General features: G+C 37.7%; 1 protein-coding gene across 3 annotated transcripts in view; it reads right to left on the bottom strand.

Annotated features, from left to right (window-relative positions):
* The window catches only part of SPOP (speckle type BTB/POZ protein), a 74,147-nt gene extending 54,081 nt beyond the window's left edge, over nucleotides 1–20,066 (bottom strand). For 2 of the 3 annotated variants that reach the window (XM_020997376.2, XM_020997374.2), the window contains exons 1-2: nucleotides 19,901–20,066; nucleotides 17,602–17,748 (exon numbers count right to left, since the gene is read on the bottom strand). The gene's annotated coding sequence lies outside the window, so the exon portion shown is untranslated. Of the gene's footprint in view, nucleotides 1–17,563; nucleotides 17,749–19,900 lie in introns of all 3 variants that reach the window. The other variant, XM_020997375.2, reaches the window with a different exon arrangement.
* Nucleotides 20,067–20,858: the final 792 nt, after the last annotated feature.

Genomic DNA, 20,858 nt, shown 5'->3' with positions numbered 1-20,858 from the left:
TATGAATCTAAGATAACTGATATGGAAATAATTAAATATAAACATCATTTTTCACTACACCGATCTAAGATATTAACAAGGAGAAAAGCAGGACATCTCCAAAATAATTAGATTGGAGGAAAAATGATTAGGGGAAAAATACTTTTGAAAAGCATTCAAATATATGTGTGATTTTATATTACAAGATGAGTTTATTACCACATTAACTATTTCTTCCTATGCTGTCATGCAAGACAGGGCATAAGTCAGTCAAAGGAAACACTACTGGAGCTGACTTCAAGGAATGCTAGGAAGGCCAACTAAAGTGGCCTTATTAACTGTACACTCCAAAGTAAAAATGGGTGGCTCATCAGTAGTATGCTGACAAAAAGATTCTAGAATCACACCCTGCCACAGCAAGGCATTCATCCTATAAAAAGAGGCACCAAAGAACCAAGACTGACTGAGAGAACTAGTGATTCACAGAATTACTGGGACTATTTAATTGCTATTTTTCTTTTTGTTCAGAAATTTTAAATTTGTACATGTTAAATAAACATATGATGTGACACTTTTATAAATCTAAGTAGAAATTCATCTCAGCAAGCATTTGGAGATATAGCTCACGACCACCACATGGGTAGATCCACTTCTCCCCTTGGCCTAACCAGGTCTCCTTGTTTTCATGATGATCTGGTTTCAAGAGATTTCTCTTTAAATAAGTCCTAACAACAAAATGGAATTATCTCTCAAGTGGAGTTTTATATTTTAAAAATCATTTCCTTTAAAGGTTCAGAGAACATATATTCTAAACATCCAAATGATCATTTTATCAATATGTCTGAAAAAAGCAGACTATAACATTATTCTATAAGGAGGGAAACTGGGTTGTAAGGCTGTCTTGAAACACTAACAGATTGAGTTTAGTTGCAAAAATATCACATAGTATTACCATTAAAAAATAGTCTCTTGGCGTGGACACACAAGTTTAGTGTTACAGTAAAGTGTCAACATAATTCCATGGGATTAAAGTAAATTCTATTAATAAAAGAGTTTGGGTGACCAGTCCCAATGTCTGATTGCCAAATCCCACCATTACCAATTCTACTCTGTATGCAGAAAAATATTATTCTGGCCTTGGGGATTTATGAAAATACTTGATATAAGGTAAGAGAGACTTCCTTGCTAGTACTTCTCAAAAACTGAAAGTCTCCCATCAGGAAAACTAATCCTTTGTTCTGCCAGACAATGAATTTTTCTACCACCTCATTCACTCTAGTCTTTGCCTCTCTCAACAGAGTGCCAAATGAAATACTGCCTGTCTCTCTAGGCTATTATCCCACGTAGGTCAATTAAAAAAACCTAGTAGGTAGCTAAATATGTCCCCCAAAATGGAACCCTGAAGTTTACTATGTGATGATTAAATTAACATTATGAACTTCTATATTTAAAGAATTTATGAATTCAGACATAAATCCACACTAAGAAACAGCACCTCTCAAACTCACAAAATTTGGGCAGTCCTGTGATGCCATCTTGTTCTCATTTTTTTCTTCCTGCAACTACCAACTGAAAGGAACTACCAACTGAAAAGCCTAGTTACCCTGGTAACCAGTTATCTGTAAAGATCTATCAGTCTCTCCAAAAACTTTTATATGCCAACAGCCTCCACCGAATGTCTTCAATGTCAGGCAACAGTTAAACAAACAAATCATTAGGAGTTGGGAAGTAAACAAATCACAAAACATTCATTTCTAACCTCAGAGTTTAGTATTGTTACTCAAAAATTACCACCCCACACAAACCCTTCTCTATTAATACAGAGGATATAAGAATATTGAGAGCTTTGGTTGAAAAGGTAGGTTTGGGAAAAGTATGATATAACAATCATCCTGATTTCATTTATTGAAAAAAAAATTAAATTAGAACTGAATTGTGGCACCACAAATTTGCAGACATTACAAAATGACCAAATAATCTGTATTAATAGGAAACACACATTTCAATAAAGGCTGGGCTTATGCGCAGGCTCCAAAAGGAGTACTACATCCAAAAGGTGGGAAGCTTCCATACCTTTGCAGAGGTTACTCCTAAGTTTTTGACTGGGCTAAGGGGAAAGTTTTCAGGTTACATAGGGTTAAACGCCTTGGGGAAAGGAATATATGCAAAGTCCAAATTATGTGGTGCATGATCTAGCTCTAACAGGTTTTTCTCATACTATTTCCCCTTCATATGCCCTACATTCCAGTCAAACTCACACTTTGTCCTCTGCTCTTGTTCTTCTCCTAGCTCACACTGTTAGCCAGCCCCCACGCCTGGAGTGGACTTCCAATTAACATCTACTGAAGTACCTCCCCATCTCCAAGGCCCAATTTACAGGTGCCTGTTCTTTTGGGAAGGAAGTCTTACCTGACCTCCCCAGGTGAAAGTAGACTTTCCCTTTTTGAATTCTCACTGCACTTTACCTGGATTTCTCTTTTTACTTCTTTCCCTCTCTCTCGGGTCAGTTTTCGTGTGTGCAAGTGTGTATATGTAACATTTCCTTGCTCCTTCAGAGCAAGGTATGCAACACATTTGTCTTTCTAACCCTAGCAGCACACAGTAGGTGCTTAATAAATGAATATAATGATGAAGAAATTAGGGAGGGATGGTCTAAGTGAGAGGTGGGAGACATCAAATTTGGGTTTCACTTCTGGCGAGGCTTTGTCTGGCAGACTCTTAACTACTCCCCTTCACATAATTTACATTCCAATTATTCTGGTTTCAGGTTCTTGTCCTTCTTTCTCCTGTTTCCACACTTTCAGGGGCTGGAAGAGATCTTGGGTCTAGATCATCTAAGTCTGGCCCTCTCATTTTGAAGTTGAGAGAGCTCAAATACCCAGAGCAATTAAATGACCCTGCCCAAGGTCACCCATCTTAGTGATAGAACCATGTAGAGAACCCATGACCTCCTAACTCCTAGCCAGCTTTCTTTCTACTAAATCTTGGAACCAGAATCGGTCATTTCAAACACCCAAGCACTAAGACAGCAGAAAGATTAATATGAGCACTTAAAAGAAAACACCCTTACCAGGCAGACATATGATCCTGGTAAGTGACCCTTTAAGACGGAATACAGTTCAAATAAAAAATTCAACAGTCTTCCAATTCTGGCAAGTTCTGCCTAATGGATTCCAGGAAGAAGAAAAAAAAATCTACTTACCACTCTCAATGTTAACAGATCAAAACCTAACCTACAAACAAAACTACTAAAGCAGCATTGACAAATGCTGCAGTCACACAATTAAAGAGGCAAGTAAATCATTTCAGTTAGAATGAGATAACTAAATCCTTGAAAATTCATTCTATTGTCCCCTAAATGCTCATAACTCTGCTTCCTATACTTGAGCATCACACATTCTTAACCAATGAAGTGCAACAGGGGAAAAAAAATGACTTTACTTAAAATCTAATCCAAAAAACAAATCCACAGACAGTCTACTCTACCTGTTCTTGTGGTCAAGAGCAAACTGAAAGGATGTTTGGTTGGGTTGCTAAGTTAAGGGCCAAACTACTTCTATGACATAAAAGAGAACAATGACTTATGACATGATTGGGTAAAGACAATCTTGTGATCAAGAAGTATATATTCACTGGTTATCTAGGTGCCACCCAAACTCATTAGAATTTTTTTCTGTTAACCAATAAGATCATATATGCAAATAACATCATAGCTGGTTTCCCAACCGTCAAAACTAAGAGTCACTAACCTGATGCTGAAAGTTTTTAAGACTTCATAGAATTTTTGACTAGGTCAATCACTTGCATATGTATCTCTAATGTCTACCATTCATGGATGACTTTCCTAATTTATCTGTAAAATGTGGGGGCTGTGTGAGATGAACTCTAAGCTCACTTCAATTTTTAAATTTATAATCCTATGACAACAAATTTGTTTTAATGTAAAATTTCTTGGGTTCTAACTACATTTTGGTTTCATTTTATACTGAAGATATTGCTTTTCTAATTCTAGTATAAAAACTGACTTATTCACTCCAACTCTTTTCTCCTAAAACTAAATGGCAGAAGACTCAAGTGAAAAGATTAGATGGAATGTTTACTGTTTCACTGGTCAAAAAAACTTGAAGTATCAAAGTACAGAGAACTTTATTTTAAGGGAATACTTTTATATATGATTGGGGTGTTTATTATGTAGTTTATATATCATTCCCATGGCCTTATTTACCTTTTTTGTGTGTTGTGTGATTTGTACTTCTCTTACTATTAGTGCTCTGGAGCATTCTTTCACGTGGTAAAGAGTTAGCAATTCTTTCGAAAATGCTTCATATAAAGTCATTTCTCAACTGATAAATGGTCAAAAGATATGAACAGGCAGTTTTCAGATGAAGAAATTAAAGCTATCTATAGTCACATGAAAAAATGCTCTAAATCACTATTGATTAGAGAAATGCAAATTAAAAGAACTCTGAGGTACCACATCACACCTATCAGATTGGCCAACATGACAAAACAGGAAAATGATAAATGTTGGAGAAGACGTGGGAAAATTGGAACACTAATGCATTGTTGGGGAGTTGTGAACTGATCCAACCGTTCTGGAGAGCAACGTAGAACTATACCCAAAGGGCTAAAAAACTGTGCATACCCCTTAACCCAGCAATACCACCCAGCAATACCACTTCTAGTTCTGTATCCCAAAGAGATCATAAAAATGGGAAAAGGACCCACATACACAAAAATATTTATAGCAGCTCTTTTTGTGATGGCCAAGAATTGGAAATTGAGGGGAAGCCCATCAATTGGGGAATGGCTGAACAAGTTGTGGTCTATGAATGTAATGGAATACTATTGTTCCATCAGAAATGATGAGCAGGAAGACTTCAGAAAAATCTGGGAAGACTTATATAAACTGATGCTGAGTGAAGTGAGCAGAACCAGGAGAACACTGTACACAGTAACACTGTGCAATTACCAACTTTGATAGACTTAACTCTTCTCAGCAATACAAGGATCTAAGACAATTCCAAAATGCTATCCACATCCAGAAAAAGAACTATGGAGTCTGAATGCAGACTGAAGCATACTATTCTTTCTTTTTGTTTGTTTCTTCTTTCTCATGGTTTTTCCCTTTGGTTCTAATCTTTACAATATGACTAATGTGGAAATGTTTAATATGATTATACATGTATTGCCTATATCAGATTGAACGCCTGTCTTGGGGAAAGGGGAGCAGAGGGAGGAGGGAAAATTAGAACTCAAAATCTTTAGAAGTGAATGCTGAAAATGAAAAAATAAATAAAAATTTTTTTAAATGGTTCATATCCTTTGATTGCTTATCTATCAGGAAATGGCTTTTGGTGCATCTGTGTATGTATATACACATATACAAACATAGACACACATACACACTCATGCATGTTTACTTATCTATCTTAGATACCAAATCCAAATCAGAGAAATTTGATACAAAAAAATTATTTTCTCATTCAACCACTTCCCTTCTTATGCTAGGTGTGTTAATCTTGTTTATGCAGAAGCTTTTCAACTTCATGCAATTAAAGTTATCTATTTTATCTTTTGTAATTGCCTCTATCCTTTGTTTGGTTAAGAATACTTCTAGTACCCAAAACTGTGAGAAACATATTATTGGGGTAACTAGGTGGTGCAGTGGATAGAGCACTGGCCCTGGATTCAGGAGGAACTGAGTTCAAATCTGGCCTCAGACACATAACACCTACCAGCTGTGTGACCCTGGGCAAGTCACTTAACCCCACTGCCTAACCAAAAAACAAAAAAAGAAATATATTATCTACTCTTCTAATTTTTTTTATGATACGATCTTTTAGTATTAAGGTCACACATCTATTTAGAATGTATTGGAGATTATGGTATAAGGTGTTAGTCCAAGCCTATTTTCTGCCAGAGTGCTTTCCAGTTTTCCCAACAGTTTCCTAATTTGTTTTCTGCTTTATTGAACACTGGGTCATTGAGTTCCCCTCTTTCTAATTCTCCTTTGTCCAGTCTGTTCCATTGAGCTACCTGTTTTTGTTTTGTTTTGTTTTTTAACCAGTACCAAATGATTTTAATGACAGCTGCTTTATAATACAGTTAGCCATCTAGAAGTGCTATTCCCCCTTCATCCCTATCTCTTTTCCATCATTTCCCTTGATAATACAGATTTGTTTTTCCAAATTATCTTTAATAATGTTCTTTAATCAAACTCTATAAAGTTTTCCTTTGATAATTTGATTGGTATAGCATTAAAAGTGTAAACTAACTTTAGTAGTACCATTATTTTTTAATGCTACCACAATCCTTCCCCCTTTGCCTCCTCATCCATTCTCCTATAAACTCTTCTTCCTGAGAGACTACAAGAGATATTTTCCCTCACTGTTACCCTTCACTTTAATTAGGGCATGTCACATGTTCTCCTCTATCTTCTTTCTCCCTTCTCCCATTTTATGCACCCTCCCATTCTGTTATTTAGTCCAACCAAAAAAATACTGATTCACCTGTAGGCAGAGTGTTATAAAGTTTAGTCCATACTGTCTCAGTACTGTTTCTCCACCATCATTTCTGTTTGACCTTCTGCTTTCACTCAGGTCTCCTTATGTGCATTTAGAAAGAAACAATTTAATAGTCTCTGTTGAAGTATTATGTTGTCTTTGGTTGCTGTATTTGTTTACTCTTCTTATATTTCTGTTGTCTAGAATGTTTAAGAAGCAAATACTTTCTTCAAGTCTGGTTCACTTACTAGGAATGTTTCAAACGCATCTTTTTTATTGAACATGCACCTTTTTTTCACTAATGGATAGGCCCAGTTTTGCAGGGTAAGTCACCCTGGGTTGCACCTTGAGTTTCTTTGCTCTTTGGATCATATTGTTCTACGTCCTCATGCCATTTCTGATGGGTGCAGAATAATCTTGTCATTTGAATTTCCTTTCCTTTATATTTGAAAGTGTTTCTCCAGTTCATTTACAGAACTTATCATCTGTCAGCAAAATTGTTCAGTTTAACCACTCTGTTTTGAAGTTTGCAGCACAGATCTGTTTGTTGTTTCTGGAGGCGATCTATAGATTCTTTCAGTTGGTTGTTTTCTCTTGTCAGAAGCTGTGGACAGTTTCCTAGTATTGTTCTTGCATTATGGTATTCAGGGTTTTTTGACTTGACATGTTCTTCTGAGAGACCTGTAATCTTTAAGCTGTCTACATACATCTTGTCTTTAAGATAACTGTCTTGTTGTATGGAGATTATGCTTTCTTTTAATATTGTTGCTTTTTGCTTCTCTTCTTCCAGACTGTCCTTCACTTCTAAGTATTTGCATTCCCAATCATATATTCTTTCTTTTGTTACTTTGGTAAAACTTAGCACTACAGATTTAAGTTTTTCTCTTCTGCCAATTATCTCTGCTCTGCAAGTCATAAATTCTGTATTCACAATTCTTATTTCATTTTTAAACCATCTGGGAACATCTTGTTGGGGAGTCATGTTTTCTTCAAAACCCACAGGGTCCTCTCTGCCTTATAAGGCATTAATTCATTTTCCTTTATCTTATAATATTTATTCATAAATGACTGAACCCTGTATCTGATCTGGAAGCCATATTCTCTTCTATTATTATCTTCCACACTGGTTCTTTTGTTCAAGGTCTTAGTTTTCCTCCTGAAAACTTCAATAATTTTGGTCTTTTTTTCCTTTTTTCCCCCCTCCTATTGCTCATTTGCTGACTCAGTCACCTTTGATTGTGGTTTCACTGGAGGCTGGATCTCAAAGCCATCTCAACTTCTTCTCAGGCTGGGCATTTCACCCAGCCTCTACCTCTGCCCCAAGTGACCTGTAGGGAGTAGATCTGGCCCCAGCTAGATGATGGGTTCTTGCATGCAGAAGTAGTGGAATGACCCCTCCCCCACAACCGTCCCACATCCTGCTGGAATCTCCTCCATATTTCTGTTTCTCCATTCTCTGGCTGATTTCTATTGTGGCAGAGTACTGCCAAGCAGCCTTATCATTCTTCTACATTTGGGTCTCTGAAGCAATGGGGTAAGGGTAAGGAAAGGAGGACAGATTAGAGCTGAGTTTTGTTACAAGCTTGCAGTTTGGTGGCAGTGGAATAGGGGGTACTCAGTGAGCACATTAGGGTTTAGGGATCAACAGCTTTCTCTATTGTTAGATCATCAGGTTTTTAACCTCAGTTGGGTTCTTGGTGTCCAAGACAGAGGAAACTGCTTTATCTCTTGCATATAATTCCTATTTTAGACAGGGCTGAGAGGTCATAAGGATCAAAGAAAATATCTAGTCCTCCATCTTATTGGTCATGTGACTCTGAATCTGAAGAATGACTTGTGAGCCTCCCCAGCAACCTGGATCACTCCCTCTTCAATTAATTTTTTTTTTCTATCTTAGAAGGATTCTATGAGGTCCTACAGCTGTGGGACAACATATTTTATAGACATTACAAGAAAGTAAACAAATTCAGCTCCCTACTCCCCAGCCCTCAGAGTATTTTCTCAGACCCATAAAAAGATTTATGGAGAATACTATCAAGCCTTTGAAGGGCTAAAAGTAGAAAACTATGACTGAAGGTTTGTGTACCTTACTTTACATGATGAATATGTTCTTGAGCAGTGTAGTACAAGGGAAAGAACACTGACTCTGATGTAGGAAAACCTGGGTTCAAGAAATTAACTAGTTTCAAATCCTTCACTGATACTAACTTCAAGTTACTTAGACTCCTTGGGCCTCAGTTTCTTCCTCTGTAAAATAAAGAGATTAGATTACATGGCTTCAGAGGTCCCTTCTAGCTATAATTCCTTTCAAAATTTATGATTCTATGAAAGGTTATATAAAACTTTTATAGACAGAATGTTTTAAAGGTACTAAATGAACTTACTATTTAAAGCAGAGGTTCTTAAACTGGGGTCCATGAACTTGTTTTTTAAAAAATATTTTCATAACTGTATTTTAATATAATTGGTTTCCTTTCTAATTGTGCATATTTTATTTTATTCATTTAAAAACATTTTTTAAAAGGGTCATTTGGCTTCATTACACTGCTAAAGGGATCCATGACACAAGAAAGGTTAAGAACTCTTGGTTTAAAGGGACCCTAATGTAAATCCTTTAGTAAAACAAAGAATCACTGCAACTAAAACTTTTATTTTTTAAAAATATATTTGTTTGAAGTAGCGCATATACAGGGCACCTACAAATCTGTGGTATAACATGGGCCTTTATTTCACAAATACACTGAAGGTAAGAATCCATCCTCTGAAATGTAATTATAACCATATACCATAAAATTATACCCTGTTAGTTTGATGCCCAACAGAATCATTAAAATATATTTCACTATAATAGTGGTACCTTAAATTTAATATACTAAGTAATCTGAATTTATAAGTGCAAAAAATTAATCAGTTATTATTTATATTAAAAAAGAATTCTTTACTTTAAAAAAAATCTACTCCTTTTCATCTTACTGCTAAATACCTCCTGAGCTTCTTCCATTTCCTCATCTCCAATTCATCTAAATATTATTGTAAAACTGTTCTCTTCATATTGAAATATGCAATAGCTTTTTCTTTATGTTAGTCCTTTCTGATTTTTCTGGTTTTTTTGGTTTTCATAACATTACTTTCCTAATTATCTTTCTAGTACCCTCACCACTTCTTCAGTCACCTTCCCTAATTCCTCTAGCCCCTAAAATGTGAGCATATCCTAAGGTTCAGTTCTCAACCATCTTTTCATCTCTTTCTATATCTGCTAAAGGATCTCATGCATTCTCCAAGTCTTCTGGGCAAATATCTCAGATCTATAAGACTAATACCCTGATCTTTCTTCCTAACTTCTAATTCCACATCTAGAATTACCAGTAGATAATTGTTCACTTGCATGTACCACCATCTCTCAAACTCATGATGCTGAAAACTAAACTTATCATCCTTACTCCACCAAAAAAAAAACAACCTTCTGATCACATATTAATTTTTGTGAATGACACCAATGTAACAAGTTGTCCAGTCTTAAAGCTGAGATCTTTGAATTCTCCCTCTCTTCACCTCTACTTGATCAGTCTCCAAAAGTCAAATTCATTCTTACAAATATTCCTTGAATTTGTCTTTTTCATTCCTTCTGTCACCACCCTGAGAGCCATAATAAACCCCACACAGACTATTCAATAGCTTTTTAACTAGTCTCCCTGAATGCAATGCATTCTGTATGCTACTTTAAATAAAACATTATTTTCAACATCATTCCCCTAAAACCTTCAAGGACTAATCAAAGCCTCTCTTTTCCTTTCCCTTTACTTTCCAAACTCTTTAGTCTCACATTCAAAAGCCTCCACAAACTGGCTCCAAGCTATCTTTTCAATTTTATTTTTCATTTTGCTTTTGTAAGAACATTCTACACCAACAGACTACTAGACTACTCATTCACTGCTCCCCAACAAAAAATCTGGGTCATTCCTGCTTCTTTACTTCTCATTTCTGCTATTCCCTGTCTCCCTGCCCTCTGCTCTCCACCTCTGAACTCTTCCCTGAAGACAACATATCCTACAAGGTCCCTCTCAAGTCTTATTTTTTCCAAGAAGCCTTCTATAATTACCCTGACCCACTGATCTTTCCCTTCCTACTTATTCGAATTCTTTTGTCTGAACCACTCATTTGGCAGTTATCAAAAACTGACGAATTGTTAATTATTCTTTTCGTGTGTGTGTGTGTGTGTGTGTGTGTGTGTGTGTGTGTGTGTGTGTGTATGTCTTGTAACTCCCACTGGACTCCAAGTTCCTTAAGGGTAGAGATAGTGTCTTATATCTATTTGAGGCACTTGATAAACATCTATTGTCTAATTTACTTCAGAAATCCTTTAAATCTTGAGCTTGCTCATTTAAAATCTGATTTACAAGTATTTTGTAAACATACAACTTTAAAAAACACGTCTATTTTATGTATGGTGAGAAACCTATGGTATTACTAATAACAAGAAAGGAAATGATTGAATAGTCAGCTGTTCTTAAGCATTTTTAAATGTCAATATGTACTTCATTCCCTTAAGGCTTTTACGCTACACTCAGGAAATCACAATAGATACAAAGCTAAAAGGGACCTTGGAGGTCATGCAATCCAACTCCTCATTTTAAAAGTGAGGAAACTCAGGGCAGCTAGATGGCACAGTGGATAGAACACAGGTCCTGGATTTGAGAATTCCTGAGTTCAAATCTGGCCTCAGATACTTGAGACTTACTGGCTGTGTGACCCCAGGCAAGTCACTTCACCCCAGTGCCTCGCGCCCCCTCAAAAAAAGTAAAAATAAATAAATAAATAAAAGTGAGGAAACTGGGGACCACAGAGGTTGATTTGCAGGTAATGGTGGCAGGCAATGGCAGAGCTGGGTATCAAACCACTGCTTTCAAATGCAATATTCTTTCAATTTTGCTTAAGTCGAGAATTTTTTCTCCACATGGATGGCTTTCTAATAAGAAGTGAAAGGATACCGGGAAATTAACTTATTTAAGAAAAGCCTAACCACCTAGCACTTAATGTTTGTTAAATGGATAATAATGGAGTTCCTATGTGAAGCCAAATATCCATAAAAAAGCCTTTCCCTACTTTTTCCCCTGTCTGTAGAAAATTGATTTGCTTTGCTCTAGGAAGGGTGTGTTCCCCAAGAGCCACTCCAGAGGTCTGCCATCAAAAGGGTTCCTGCTAGAATACACAGCACCAAGTCATAAGAATGAGATTCTCTGCCAGACTACTGACCCCTTTTCACCTCTGGAGGTAGAGAAAAAAATAAAAATTTCTGCTCAAAAGGGCCCAGATTTCAAACTTATGCATAACTGCCAAAGATTTTAAAATCTGTATCTGCTGCTACTATAATATACATTTCATTAGCTTAATTTTATTAAGGCAGATGCCATTTTGAGATTATCACCCAACTCTCAAGAATGTTTGAAAAGCAATTAGGAGAACCTAAATTTTGGTGTTTGGAGGATGACTTTAATTCCTGACGAGATGTTCTACTTCATTAGTCAAAACCTGTCATGCTTTTTTAATGACAACGATGATGATAACAATGACGATGATGGCGTCATACACACACACACATATAAAATGTACTATGTGCCAGGCATTGTGCTAAGTGTCTTAAAATTATTATCTCATTTGATCCTTACAACAACCCTGGGAGGTAGGAGCTATTATTATCCCCATTTTTTTTAAAATAAATGAGGAAACTGAGGCAAACAAAGATGAAATTACTTGCCCAGGGCCACACAGCTAGGAGGTATCTGAGGCCCATTCTGCACTCAGGGCTTCCTGACTCCTGGTCTGCATTTCTGAGCTCTTCCTTAATAATGAAGTAAAGTCTTACTAAAAAATGCCAAAGAGGCACAGCCCCTTTAACAATGGTGTTACCCTTCTCCCCAGACACAAGTATAAGAAAAAAGACTGTCCTATACTGCATTGGGATGGCATGCCACTGCAAAAAGGCAACACTACCCTTTGACCCAGCAATAGCACCTCTAGGGCTATATCCCAAAGAGATCATACAAATGGGAAAAGGACCCACGTGTACAAAAATATAGCAGCTCTTTTTGTGGTGGCAAAGAATTGGAAATTGAGAGGATGCCCATCAACTGGGGAATGGCTGAATAAGTTGTGGTATACGAATATAATGGAATATTATTGTGCTAGAAGAAATGATGAACAGGTAGACTTCAGAAAAACCTGGAAAGACTTGTATGGTCTGATGCTGAGTGAAGTGAGCAGAACTAAGAGAATGTTGTACACAATGATAGCTACATTGTACGATGACTAATATGGATAAACTTAACACTTCCCAGCAATACAAGGATCTAAGACATCTCCAAAGGCCTCGTGATGGAAAATGCTATCCACATCCAAAGAAAGAACTATGGAGTTTGAATGCAGATCGAACCATACTATTGGCTATTTTTTTTCTTTTGTTGAGTTTTGTTTCCTCTTTCTGGTGGTTCCTCCTATTAGTTCTAATTCTTACTTACAACATCACTAATGTGAAAATAGGTTTAATAGGAATGTAAATGTATAGCCTATATCAGGTTGTGCACCGTAGTGGGGAAGAAGAGGGAGAAAAATTTGAAACTCAAAAGCATATGGAGGTGATTGCTGATAAATCAAAATAAATTATAAAAAAATTTAGAAATTAAAAAAAAAGGCAACACTACAACAATGCTGATGACTGAATATCTGTTGGGATTTTGAGGCTCAGTCAGAACAACAGCCTGATTTCATGAGAAGTTTCTAGTTCAAGGGTTAATTTGCGATTGGAGCCAATATCACGTATGAGCACCTTTTATAGTATAAACATTTTCATTAAAATCTGCCAATATGGTCTAATTACTAATTTAAGACACTAGGTCTATATGTGTATGTACACATGTGGATACACACACATATAGTTACCTTTGTCAAGTTCATAATAAGATGAAAATTTAATACATATATCTGGTCATGTTTTTGTTTGAATTGAGTTTTCTTATTCAACTGAAGTAAAACACAAACAGCATCTAAAATGGAATGTACTACAGCCAGAAGAAAAAGAATAAACTGATTCCTACATTTTTCTATATACAAGATGTTATCCTAATCAAAAGCACAATTCTGCATGGCTGTTAATGTCCTAGCCACTTCTAAATACAAAGGAATGAATATCACATAGAACACAACCTAAGGAATGGTAGACATTAAAAACCACATGAGTAATTCAAGGTTTGCATAGAAATACTTTATGCCCTTTCTTAAGACAACTAGTACAATTAAAATTATGCCAGCAAAAAGCAGTTAATGCCCTTCAAAAGCAGCAGCTAAGAGACTAACAGGTTGCAATCCCAGGTAAGGGTTAATGTTTGAATGTTTAATTCCCACTATGAGGTTAGCATTTAACTTAACCCAACCTTCCCAAGGCTGTGTTACCAGCTCTGCCACACAGAAGCTGGGCCACTCCTGTCAGTTTTATTTAAATATTTGTCCTAGAGAAATGAAGGTCTAAAGCTTTCCCTAAAGAGTCTGTGTTTTGGAACTGTTTTCCTGTACTGAGAGCTTTCTAAAAAACAACAACAACAACAACAAAAAGAAGACAGAGAAGTAGAGATATTCAGAATTATCTCCCTCAAGCATTATTTTTGATGAAGTACTGCGTTAATTCAATCTTATTATTAAACACGTAGTATTAAGAGAATTCCCACAGTATTTCCTCTTAGCCTCTAAAACAAAGAGGAAAGCTCAAGGATGCTTGAAAATACATAGGATTTTAACATGAGACTAATACTGTTATGAAACTAGGATGCAAAAAACCTTAGTTAGCCTAGAAGTAAAACAATGAAATGGCCAAATAAGCAAAGATGAGTCACAGACCATAGACAGTAAAATTCTGTAATAATATGGCTCATTATCATATAGACATGTCTGTATTTCAGATTAAGTTGGAGAAACCACCTAAATTATGACTACTGCATATACGAAGTCTGTACAACAGATTAAGCCAAGGTCCAGGGCAATCTCATCACTCTAATAGCAACAATACACAGAAATTCACTGTAGGCTCAGTTGTGCTTATTATCTTCCAAAGTGTGATGAATTTTCAGAATCCAACTTGGATACACCAAAATTTTCTGATTCCACACAGTATGTACTAGAAATTGGTAAACATTCAGGACTGTTCCAAACACCAGATCAAGGAGAATATACACGAGAGCTTATGGCCTATATATAATTCCTAATTAAGAATAATTTCAATTTCATTCCTTCTTCATGAGGACAATCTACTATTGGTATTTTTAAAAAAAACCTTATGACAGCATAATCTTATATAACATCCCAGCTGTGTAGAAAGGGAAAAGAGACAGAAATACAGAAACTACACACTTCTGCAGATACACACACAGCTGTTTTTATAAGGATCCAAAACATATACCACTATCCCCTGCTCTTCCCTTTTCCCCAAAGCTTCCAAACACATTATAGATCTTTAAATTTCATCAGAAATAGCTTTCCTCTCAGAACATACCAATGTTACTTTCTAAAAGACATGCAAGATTTTCCTGCCATTTTTGAATTAAACCTTGTAAAATTGAAAAGGAGGAAGGGAAGAGGGGGAAAGGATACCTGGACAGGAACAGGGGAAAATAATACTTTTCTTAAGATGTCATTATTTCAAGACTTAGTACAGAGAATCTATGAGCTTTATAGTCCAAAATATCATTTTAGCTGCATAGAGATGAGTTAAACACTTAACAGAAATATGTGCCAAGAACAAGTCCCTCTCTTTAATTTTAGTATTTGGTTTTAGAAATTCCATCACCATATATACAGTAGCACACTCTGAACAAATATTATCTCATTCCTCAAATAAGAATGAAAACCATTCAAAGGTCCATCAGACTTACATCCTAAATACAAACAATTTTAAACCTTAATTTTTCAGCTTACACTGTTATCTTGCACAAGACTGTTCATTATTACCACCCTGAGCAAAATTTTCCACTAAAATAATTTTCAACAGTAAATCAATATGCTTACTTAGTGACGAGACATGTTGCATTTTTTATGTAAAAAGAAACAGGAGAAAAACTGACATTATCTTTTAATAATGACATCTTTTAAAATGCATCAGCTGCCTTTGACAATGTTGCCCACTCCCTTCCTTCTTGAAACATTCTCTTTCCTCTGACTCTAACACAGAGCCCTCCTGATACTACCCCCAAAAATACTTTTCTTGTCTTCATCAGTGATTATTCTTGTCCTTGAACTTGATTACTGCCCCAAAGCTCAATCCTTGACCCCCTGCTCTTCTCCTCAAGGACAATTCACTGACTTTCATGGTTTCAACCAACATCTTATACTGATATATGTCTTCTTTAGACCCACATCTTCAGTTACCTACTTGAATATCCTAATTATACCTGAAACTTAATATGCAGAAACGTTCATAATCTCTCTCAAAACCACTACCTCTTCCATACTTCCTAGTTATTGTCTGGTCCTCCCAGTGTTCTAAGCCAAAAACTCAGGAGTCATTTTAATGCTGCTTCTCCTTTCCATATTCAATCACTAACATTAAGCCTTCTCATTTCTTTCTTAAAAAATGTCTTCCTACCCATGATGAAAGATGCCATCCACCTCCAGGGATAGAACTGATGAACTCTGAATAAAGAGTAAAGCATCTTTTTCTTTATTTACTTCCATTATTTTATTTTGTGGGGTTTTTTTTAAAACAACATGACTAATATGGAAATGTTTTGCATGACTTCATATGTATAATCAATATCAAATTGCCTTCTCAAAGAAGAGGAGGGGCAAAAGGGAGGAAAAGAATTTGGAACTCAAATTTTTAAAAAATGAATGTGAAAAATCTTTTTACATGTAATTGTGAAATATTTAACCAAATAAATAAAAATAATTATTTTTTTTAAAAATGCCTTCATAATCCTCCCTTCATTTCTATAACAACTACCCTAATTCAGGCCCTCAATACTTCATTCCAATATTTTTTCCTACTAGTTGATCTCCTTGTTTTAAGTCTCTCTCCTGTCCAATCCCTCTATTCCAATTTATCTTACACTCAGAATATCTCTTCCTCAAGAACAACCACAATCAAACAATCAAAATGAATACTGTGAAATTGTAAAGAACAATCTTAGTCCCAAAGAAGATCTATGAGCAAACATTTCTCTTCACACCTATGCAAAAGGGGTGTGGGTATGTGGGGATGGGGGTGGCTGTATGTAAGAAGATGAGAGGGGCGGCCACAGGTATGGAACACTAAATGTCATGCTACGTTCTTTCAATATATTGACTGGTTTTGCCAATTTTTTTTCTTTCTCTTTTACTTAAAAAAAAATCTCTGGTATAAGGAGTAGGTCTCTGAGGGGTTGGGGGGAGAATTTAGGGGAAACCAAGCAATGTAAAAACAAAAATATCAATAAAATCTATTTTCAAAAAATACATTTATCAAAAACCATTTTCATCAAGTCATCCAATGACTCAAAGCTAAAGGAGTTCCATATTGCCCATAGTATTAAATCTACATTTCTCAGTCAAAAATCTCCAACAATTATTTTCCCCATACTTCTCTAACAATTCCTACAGTCAATTCCCCACATGCAAAATTTGCTAATTCCTGCTTCTGTAACTTCATAATACCAACATCCACACTGTTTACATCAACCTAAGCTCATCACCTCCTTAAAAACTGGAACAAACACAATTCACTTAATTCAGGAAGCTCAGAGATGAACAGTGATACTTTGTAATTATTCCTTCACTGTTTTCCTTCAGTAATTGTATAGTCTTATTATTTTGCCTTGTTGCTCTGTAATTGTTCTCATCTGCTCCAAAATTCAGTATGTCTGCCTCTCATAAGCAGACTATAAGTTTCTTAAAGGCAAAGATTTATACCAACTTGTCCCACTGTGTCCCTCTACAACACTTGGAACGGTACTCTGCATACAAACAGTCAATAAATGTTTGTTTAACCAGTCTAAGCTTTTCTAATTCACAACCCAACTATGACTGCCTTTATTAAAATGATTATAAATTTCTATTACCCAAAATTTGTTATTGTAGACATTAGAGTCAGTCTTACAAGAATTTACATGGAGGAACCACAGTGTAGACGTTATAGCGAGGAACTGGAATTCAGGACATCTGTAATATCTTCCCAACTCTGTCAAAGACTTGTGTGATCCAGGGCAGATGACTTTATTATCTGTTTTTGCTTCAGTCTCCCCATCTGCAAAGCAACGATAATATTTATCTACAAATCCAGGGTACTATGAACTTTAACAACTCCAGAAATATTAGATAAAACAAGCTGCAGAAAGCACTTGGAAAATTTAGATAAAAGTTTTCATATGTACATGTATAGTGGTGTGTGTGTGTGTGTGTGTGTGTGTGTGTGTGTGTGATCAACTTAAAGAACCAGGCACTTGAAAAAACCCTGCAAAGGATTGTTTAATACCTCTCCACTGTGGTTCATAGCTATCCTTTCATTTAAAGTTATTACCATTATGATGTAAGTCTGTAGAAGGCTGACATCAAATATCATCAAGTATCATACAGACCTCTCTAAGAAAGTTCCATTTAAAGGGAAGCAAATTTCTGATACCATCCTCTCCTACACTGTCTTTGGAGACGGCACAATGTAAATCCCTCAGTCTTTACATGGAAAGAAGGTGCTTTTCCCAAGCTCTCTCTCATGGATGATGGAATGTTTGCCACCACCAAGTAATGTTTCTACCAGGAAGCCCTCAGCTTTTCTGACTTTACCTTTCAGTTCTAACTGTAACCATGGTGATAGGTAACAATACTAAAGGGAGGTCAACTGTGCAAAGACCAGGGAAGGTTACACAGAAAAGTTAGAAAACAATATGCCACAAGGCCCAAGAATATAGTGATTAGGTTTTCAGAGTCTAGAATAGGGCAAACAGTCTCTCTACTACCTTCAAGTGAATACTAAAGAAATGGACAACAGGAGAGGCAGGGAAGAGGCAAAATATGTAAGGGACTGAAAATATGGCTAAAGGTTAACTCAGATGAGAGAGAAAAGTTAACACGGATAACTAAAACTCACCAAGAATGCCCTACCCTCCTCCCAATCATTTCAGCCAATAGTTCCAATCTTCATTTTCATTAACCTTTTTACTGGGAACTGCTAAGAAGCTGACACTGACAGTTTCAGTTTCATCTACTTTACCTCTCTCACTGCCCAACTCTACTTTATGGCAGTGAAAAAAGCAGTGCAATGGCCAAGCAGAAAGAAGGGGCCTTGATGATTCCCCAACTGTACAATTAGGCCACCGAGACTTGACTATTTTAATCTCTAATCTACAAGAGGAAAAAAACATTATTTCCTCAATTTAAAATGAAACCAAAACAAAAGACTTTCAATGAATAACCTCTAATTGCTTCATCATTTCATATGTATTAAGCATCAACAATGTGCTACTAAAAGAGAAGTCTTATATGCAGATTCCTCAGTGTCAAAACAGGAATGAGAGCTCAGATGGCCTGACTCGTAGTTCCTGTTCTAACCATTACGCCACACTCTTTGTGTTTAGACAGAAAGGAAAGCACTTTATATCAGGGGAAAACCCAATTCATAAGTGTCATGATTCATAACCATCAGAACCTCGTTCCTAGAGGAGACAGGCTGGCCCCCCTTCTGAAACCGGTCACCTAGAGCTGCATCCAGCTGTACTATACAGAGCGTTTGCAATATTCAGACTAATGACTTCAAAAGGTGTAGCCTTTTGTTGGCGGGGAGGTGATCCCACAACGAGCAACTGCAATGGCAGGTAAGACCAGGTAGTGGAGAAGACTTGGCCCCTAGGACCCGTAAAACCCCGGAGGTCTCTGCTGCAGCACCAGGGGCGAACTAACGCTTAGGCCCTGGACCACCTCAAATGACCCAACTTCTCTTCTTTGGAAGTAGGAGCAGCAGCTCACTATCTGGCAGCAAGCAGGTTGAGCCACAGTCTGACGACGTGGGGTAAAGATCTTTATCCAGCAGGTCCCTGCAGCACGGTGCTGCGCATGCGCCCCTAAGACAGCGAACGAACACATACCCCGCCTTGGTTGCGCTCGCGCATGCGTATTGTTTTCTCCCCTCGCCTCCGGCGACAGCTCACTATTTGGCATGGGGGGGGATGGGGCAAAGGGAGTGAATGGGGGGAAGGGGACGGAGAAGAGTGTCCATGAATTCAATGCCAGAGTGGAGGGAAAGGATGGATAACTGAAGAGCCGCCAAATTCACGCCATCGTCCGAGTGTGGGTTAGAGAAGGGTGTGTGTATGTATGTATGTTGGGGGGGGGTCTGGTCAGCCCCTTAGGAAGGCGCGCCCCCCCTCCGACTGGACAACCCCCTCTCTCCTCCCCCCACTCACCTGAGAGCGGCCGCGACAGCTGCTGGTCCCCGTCCCCGTGCGCTCACCTCATACTGTCCGCAACATCCGGGACCTGCCGGGCGGACACACATACAAACACGCAGAGCGCGCACACTCACACACACACAGACGGACAGACACCGGCCCAGCGTCACGGCGTCATGGCGTCAGCCCAGTGAGCGCGAGCTCGTCCCGTCCCGCCCCGCCTCCGCGTGGCACCTCCCACCCTTTCCCTTCCATCCCCTTTTCTGCCCCCGCCCCATCCTTTCCAATGCCTGCCTCGCACTGTCCTTAGTGCGCCTGCGCCGCAGAGCCTCTGGCCGGTACCCTGGGAGGAGAAGGACGAGGCCAATGGAGAGACTGAGAGAGGGAAGGGCGAGGGAGGCGGCAGGGGAAAAAAAAAAGGGACAGGGAGGGGAAGGGGGGAAGCGGGAACTAGAAGGGGGTCGCGTGCAGGGCGGGGTAAGCTGCATGAAAGCTCAAGGTGCAAGGTCTGGGCCAAATCCTAACCCTTAAAAACTCAGTGGGAAAACATGTTCTGGAGCTTTCCTTTTCCAGATAATGATAGTTGAATGGTGTGAAATTTTACAAGAAGAAGGGACTATTTTAAGCTACAGTTTTAAATTTGGAAACATTTTCAGTCCAAATACCTAGTTTTTTCTTTACCACCAAAGGAGAATTTGGCTTCAGGGATTGGTCTGAAATAATTTGTCACCACAGAAACAGGGGACTTCCAACGTTTAGCACACTCAACAAGGGGATGGGCATCCTTGGAGGGGAATTTGAGGGGAAATATACCTTAGGCCTTCTCAAGAGATGTAGGAGAAAGGGTCCCAGGACAAGAAAAGAGAAATGACTTACTCAGTGATAATCAGGATGTGAGATGCTCTGACCTCAGCTCCTTGCTCTGAAACTACTAAGTCTGCTGTTAATAATCAAATCCACTACTCAGGAACTT

The sequence above is a fragment of the Phascolarctos cinereus genome, unplaced genomic scaffold (genome assembly GCF_003287225.1).
Source record: "Phascolarctos cinereus isolate Bilbo 61053 unplaced genomic scaffold, phaCin_HiC Scaffold_5;HRSCAF=322, whole genome shotgun sequence".
Classification (NCBI taxonomy): domain Eukaryota; kingdom Metazoa; phylum Chordata; class Mammalia; order Diprotodontia; family Phascolarctidae; genus Phascolarctos; species Phascolarctos cinereus.
This window is presented reverse-complemented; position numbering and strand designations above follow the sequence as displayed.